The sequence below is a fragment of the Ictidomys tridecemlineatus genome, chromosome 8, assembly GCF_052094955.1.
Source record: "Ictidomys tridecemlineatus isolate mIctTri1 chromosome 8, mIctTri1.hap1, whole genome shotgun sequence".
In the NCBI taxonomy this organism is placed as follows: domain Eukaryota; kingdom Metazoa; phylum Chordata; class Mammalia; order Rodentia; family Sciuridae; genus Ictidomys; species Ictidomys tridecemlineatus.
In genome coordinates, this window is record NC_135484.1 from 150,695,011 (window position 1) to 150,701,746 (window position 6,736).

Here is a 6,736-nt window from a genome sequence, read left to right on the forward strand (position 1 = left end):
AAAAGAAAAAGAGAAAAAGAAAACCCAAATAATCCGATCAATAAATGAGCAAAAGAACCAGAGATATATCTCAAAATACAAATGGCTAACAAATCTATGAAAAAAACGTTCAACATCATTAGCCGTCAGGGAAATGCGAATCGAAACAACACTGAGATTTTATCTCATTCTAATCAGAATGGCAGTCATCAAAAATACAAATAATAACACATGCTGGTGAGGACATGAGGAAAAGAAACTCTTATACATGTTGGTCAAAATAGTGCCACCACTGTGGAAATCAAACGGAGGTTCCTCAAATGACTAGGAATGGAATCACCATATGACCCAGCTCCTTGGTATATAAATACCACTCCTCATATTTATCAAGAAGAAAGAACAGGCGTGGTGGTGCACACCTGAATCCCAGTGGTTTATGAGGTCGAGGCAGGAGGATTGCAGGTTCGAAGCCAGCCTCAGCAAGGAGGCTGTAAGTAACTTAGTGAGATCCTGTCTCAAAATAAGAAGTAAAAATGGCTGGAGATGCAGTTTGATGGTTAAATATTCTCAAGTTCAATCCCTGGTACCAAAAGAAGAAAGAAGAGGAGGAGGAGGAGGAGGAGGAGGAGGAGGAGGAGGAGGAGGAGGAGGAGGAGGAGGAGGAGGAGAAGGAGGAGGAGGAAAAGGAGGAGGAGAAACTCAGCACATGATAGTGATATATGCATACCCATGTTTATAACAGTTTGTTCAAGACAGCCAAGTCATAGAACCAGCCAAGGTGTCTGTCAACAGATGAATGGATTTTTAAAAAATGTGGTACACATATACAATGGAGTTTATTTAGCCATAAAAAGGACAAAATTAACTAATTTGCAGAAAAATGTATGGAACTGGAGAGCAACATGTTTAGCAAAATAAGCCAGACTCAGAAAGTTGGCGGGGGAGGGCATCCATTTTCATGAATATATGGAGGCTACAAAGAAAAAGGAAAAAAAGGCATCTCATGAAAGTAGAAGGGAAACCAGTAACGTAGGGGAGGAGTGAGGGGACAGGCAGATGGGAGGCCACCGGGAGGAAAAGGACAGGAAACTGATCAAATTATGTGCCAGTGGGAATCCCTCACAGTCCTAGTCCTGTGTAAAATTATTATGCACCAATAAAATTTTGTAAAAACGTATTCAACTTATTAATAAGCTGAGCCATTAAAATGGGTGCACTGATGAAACTCAAGAGGAATAGATTTAGGGTATGATTTTAAAATAAGTCTGCCAAATTAGAGGAAAAACGTTCAATGTTTTGGGCTTCTCTTCCCTAGGCAACAATTATCCTGCACTTCTTCTCAGGTTTACAAGTTCACACACCGCCCAGTGTGCGACCACAGCAAACCCAAACACAGACATATCCCTAGATAGTTAAGTAATGCTGAAGGAGCCTGTTTAAAAAGAAAAACTTCACTGCGACATTAAAAGTATCCATTCGATGAACAGATAAAGGAAATGTGGTACATACAGACAATGGAATACTGTTCAACCACGAAAAAGGAATGGAATACTGTGATGTGCAGCAAAATGCAGGGGACGGGAGGACATTATGCTGAGTGAAACAAGCCAGGCACAGGTGACAGTCACCACATGATTTCCTTTGCATGTGAAATCTTAAGAGCTGAATTCAAAGGAGCAGAGCATAAACTGTGTGAAAAGTGCAGCCCAGCTGCTTGAGAGGCTGAGATGGGAGCGCTGCTTGAGCCCAGGAGTTCAAGGCCAGCAACAGAGGAGAGCCTGGCTCAAAAAAGAAAGAGACGGGGTCCGGGGGAGAGAAAGAAAAAGAAAAGGAGCAGCAGGAAACAGAATGGGGTACTAGCGACTTGAAGTGGAAGGGGTGTTGCTTCGAGGGAAACAGAGTTCCAGTTGACAGGAGGAATAAACTCGAGATCTGCTGTGCCTTGTGGTGACCTGTTGATGACAATGTACTGTGTAGCTGAAAGTGGCTGAGAGAAGACTTTTCATGTTTCCACCATACACAAAAAAATGACACACCCGTGAGGCCAAGGATCCACTGATGACTTGATTTACCCTTTCTGCTGTGAACACATATAACGCATTCTACACCACAACCACAGACAGTCTTCGCCAATTAAAAATACATCTGTTTCAAAAAGGAAAAGACATTCAAAGAACATGCCTTCAGCTCCCTATCAAGATGTGCATGTCCAAGAAAAGATTGAGAGGAAAAGATTACTGTGTCTTCTGGAAAGTTCCGTGGGATCTTGAGATGTCCTAGATCGACACAGGAGGTGTGAGAGCAGAAGCGGGGTGGGGGTATGCGTGTGAGGATGGGGAAAGAGCCCTGAGCTGGGGGACGCAGGAAGACTCTGGAAGCTGGAGCAGAGGGAAGGGGCTCCTCACTCGCAACCCCAGCCATTCTGGGCTTTTTATAACGACAAGATCATAAATTGGCTTTGTTTTACATCTCAAGTCTGTGCTGATTTGTTACAGCAGCCACAGTGAACTAATACAGAACTCACAGAGAAGGATCTCATGGCATCCAAAGCACTTTGTAGAAAGAGGGCAAATCCCCAAAATCCAAATTCTCCCCATTGCTGTTTGCCTGCCTGATTTCAGCAGATCCAGAGTATTGGAAAATCAACTTGAAAATTAATTAGGTCCAAAACACTGCTCTAAGTTGAAAGACATCTGGTTGAGCAGCAGTGAGCATATATTAGATACAGTGGAAAATAATTTATCCTCAGAAAAGAAATCCTGTCAGATGTTACACCGTGAACTTGAGAACATCACATTAGGGAAATAAGCCAGTCACAAGAAGACAAATATTGTGTGATTCACTTATACAAAGTATCTGAAATAGCCAGATTCATAGAAACAACAGAACCATGGTTACCAGTTGCTGGCAGGGAGAAAGGGAACAGGCATTATTTAATTTAATACATGCAGTTTCAGGTTTGTAAGATGAAAGAGTTCTGGTGAGCTGTCTCACAAAAATATGGTTACACTCCATACTACTGAGATCTACATTTAAAAATGGTTAGGAGATTTTTTTTTCTTTTTTTGGAACCAGGGATTGAATCCAGGAGCACTTAACCTCAAAGCCACATAATCAGCCCTTTTGTTTTTCATTTTTTATTTTAAGGCAGGCTCTCACTAAGTTGCTTAGGGCCTCACTAATTTGCTGAGGCTGGCTTTGAACTTGTGATTCTCCTGTCTCAGCCTCCCAAGCCAAATTTTTTAATATTATATATTTTCAAGTCCCAGTATAAGAATTTAAAAATCTATCAAGTGATTTTTCAAAATCTATTCTGATATATTCTCATGTATTAATTGAGCATATGCCACAAATCATTTTCAAATCATTTTGACCACAGATACCTTAAAGCTTTATCTGATCACTTCTTCCTTTGTAGGAAGATGATCCTTAGTTGCACAGGGGGAAAAAAACCTGAAGATATAAACAAACCAAATACCTCACTTTGTTTAGTTTCCAATTTTAAAGAAGAAAAGCAAATCATGCTTTCTTGTGTTCACCAGCAGTGTGGCTGTGCAATTGACACACTCACCCTTGGCTACAGTTGGATCTCCTCCCGAATGCCCATGAGCTAAGGGTTTGCTTCCCAGGCCACACGTGGGAAGTGGGGAACCCTTGGGAAGTGTGGCCTGGGGGAGGTCATTAGGCCACTGGGGGCATGCCCTGAAGAGGACTGTGAGGCCTCTTCCTCCTCCTCTTCCTGGCCGAGGGGTGAGCTGCTCTGCCCACTGTACACTCCTGTCATGACGGGCTGCCTCGCCACATATCCAAAACTAGGGTCTTCCCAACCTGGGATAGGAGCTTGGGAAGCCGTAACCCAGAAAGATATTTACTTTTTTAAATTAATTGTCTCTGGTATTTCATTACAGTGACAGAAGTCTGGCAAATATGCTTTTTTTTAGGGGTTGGGATACTGGGGATTGAACCCAGGGCACTTAACCACTGAGCCACATCCACTGCCTGCCTGACTGTCTATCTATCTATCTATCTATCTATCTGAAATGGGGTCTCCCTAAATTGCTTAGAGCCTTGCTAAGTTGCTGAGGCTGGCTTTGAACTTGTGATCCTCCTGCCTCAGCCTCCTGAGTCACTGTATTACAGGCATATGCCTCCACACCTGGCAAGCAGCACTCTTAAACACAGTAAATGTCACCTAAATTTTTATTTCATTCAACTGATTCTATAAACTATAAGTTTCCATACTATGCAGCTTTCTGGAGAGGTAGCCAAAAATCAGGGTTTGTTGTTTGAATCTGTCCTTGATGTTAATTTCCTCTGATTAAACTAACTCCCAAGCTCTTCAAGGTTACCTAGACTTTCTGTGTTTTAACGCAGATTTTCCAGTAAACCCCCAAGAGGTGTCTGAACTGCAGATCTGATCAGCAAGGGTCAGAGTGTTTTGATCTCTGCTCATTTCTATCTTATTTAAAGCACTTCAGTGTTCCCAATGCAAACTGGTCACACCTGGCTGCTGAAGCCTGGTGTCATCGGGTCCCTCTTTGCCCCTCCAGCCTATCTTACCTTCTGGCCTCACACTCTGGGCTGACACCCACTGTGCCTCCTTTGTTCCTCCACGAGACTGCCCTCTCCATCAGGCTGCCTCGACCTAGAGCCCAGGCCACATCGGCTTGTGCTTCACACTCAAGCTTAGACATGACCTTCCTCCAGCATTAGAGACCCTGTGAGCTTGCAGAGTACTCGCTCTTCTGTTTGCTTATTGATGGGATAGTTGCTGGAAGCTGGGGCAATGTCTACCTGCTTGTCCTATGTCTATGCTAAAACAACAAGGAGTCGGGGACCCCTGCCACTTCCTCCACTGATAAGGTATAGGAAAAGAAGCAACAAGTGGTAAATGTCAGGATTATCTGCCCCAGATAGAGTCCTTACTAGACACTGTACAGGTAGGTCACAGGCAAGGTGCAACCTTCAACCTTGGGAATGCAACAAGAGAAACGCACCCGTGTCATCTCCCATAACACTGACCTCTTCAGCATCATCAGAAATTAAAGTGTGATATTCTCTAAGATTTCCACAGGATTCCCTGAGACCCATTTCTTGGGCACACTGGATGTAGCACTTCTGTGGGTGGGGAATTACTTGAGAATCTTTGAAGAGTGTGAGCTTTCTGTGGGCATTAGTAAGGTTGTAAAGTGAGGAGATCCTCTGGGTGCCTGAACACATAGTAGGTGTTTAATAAAATTTATCACACAGTGAAAAATCTCAAAAACCTTTTTGCTAATTTGAATGTAGACTTATTTAAAATATAATCTCAAATTAGTGTCCAGCAGAGAAACTAATTTGAGTTATTTTTGCAAACTGACCTCAATAACATAATTTGTTGTTATGCAGTAGTCTGGATATGAGACATTGTCTTTAATGTCCAATATTTTTATATACTTTTTTCTACTCTGAATTTTTCCCCTCCCATCTCCAAATTAGCTATCACTCATTTATAATTAATTTCAGAATGAGTTAAGATAAGATGAAACAGGAGTTACAAAGAAGGAAGAAGAGGAGGAAAAGAGATTATAAATAGTTCTAAATTACATTTTTTAAAGAGAGAGAGAGAGAGAATTTTTTAATATTTATTTTTCAGTTTTCGGCAGACACAACATCTTTCTTTATTTGTATGTGGTGCTGAGGATCGAACCCAGTGCCGTGCGCAAGCCAGGCGAGTGCGCTACCGCTTGAGCCACATCCCCAGCCCTCTAAATTACATTTTGGATGCAACTGTTTTCCCTATTTATTAAACTCTCGTTTAGTTCAGAAAATCATTCCTGGTTCAGCTGATGAAAGCCTCCACAAGTAACCAGGTATTTTAGTCAGTGTTTTCACTGCTGTGACCAAAAGGCCTGATGAGAACAATTTTAGAGGGGGAAAGTTTATTTGGGGTTCACAGTTTCAGAGGTCTCAGTCTACAGACAGCCGGACACTGCTCTGGGCCCAAGGTGAGGCAGAACGTCATGGCAGAAGTGTGGAGGGGAGAAAAGTGGCCCAGGACATCCCACCAAGAAGCAGAGAGCAAGAGCTCTGCTTAACAAGGGCAAAATATGTTCCCCAGGGGCCAGCTCCCCCAGCCACACCCTACCTGCCCACACTACCACCTGTTCATCCCCGTCAGGGTTAACACACTGACTAGGTTGAGACTTTCACAACCCCGTCATTTCACCTCTAAACTTTCTTGTATTGTCTTACACATAATGTTTTGGGGGACACCTATATCCAAACCATAACACCTAGGAAGGCAACTGTAAGATGTTTCCAACAAAGAATGGTTGTCCAGAATCAATGGATCAGCTCTTTTAGTCAGTAAAGGTAATTTTTTAAGGTTCGCTGTCATTAAAATTATTTTTCTCATAACACAAGATTTATTATTCACCTGCAATCAACCCAAGAGCTCCACTGTAAAAAAGAAAAATGGTAAGAGAGCAATATATTGTATGTACTGCAGCCAACCTGTGTTTCCCTCCTGGACACTAATTTGAGATTATATTTCCTTCTCATCCAATTTATCATTACCAGAAAATGAAAATTTGAATTTTCATTAAAGGCATCAGAGAAAGGTATACCAAAGTTTACACACACACACACACACACACACACACACACACACACACACACACATTCATATCCATGAAATTTAAAAGTTTGGATACAAACAGGAAACACAAATATCACAGCTAAAATTGAGGAAAATGTAGAGCAATTAGTTATAGAC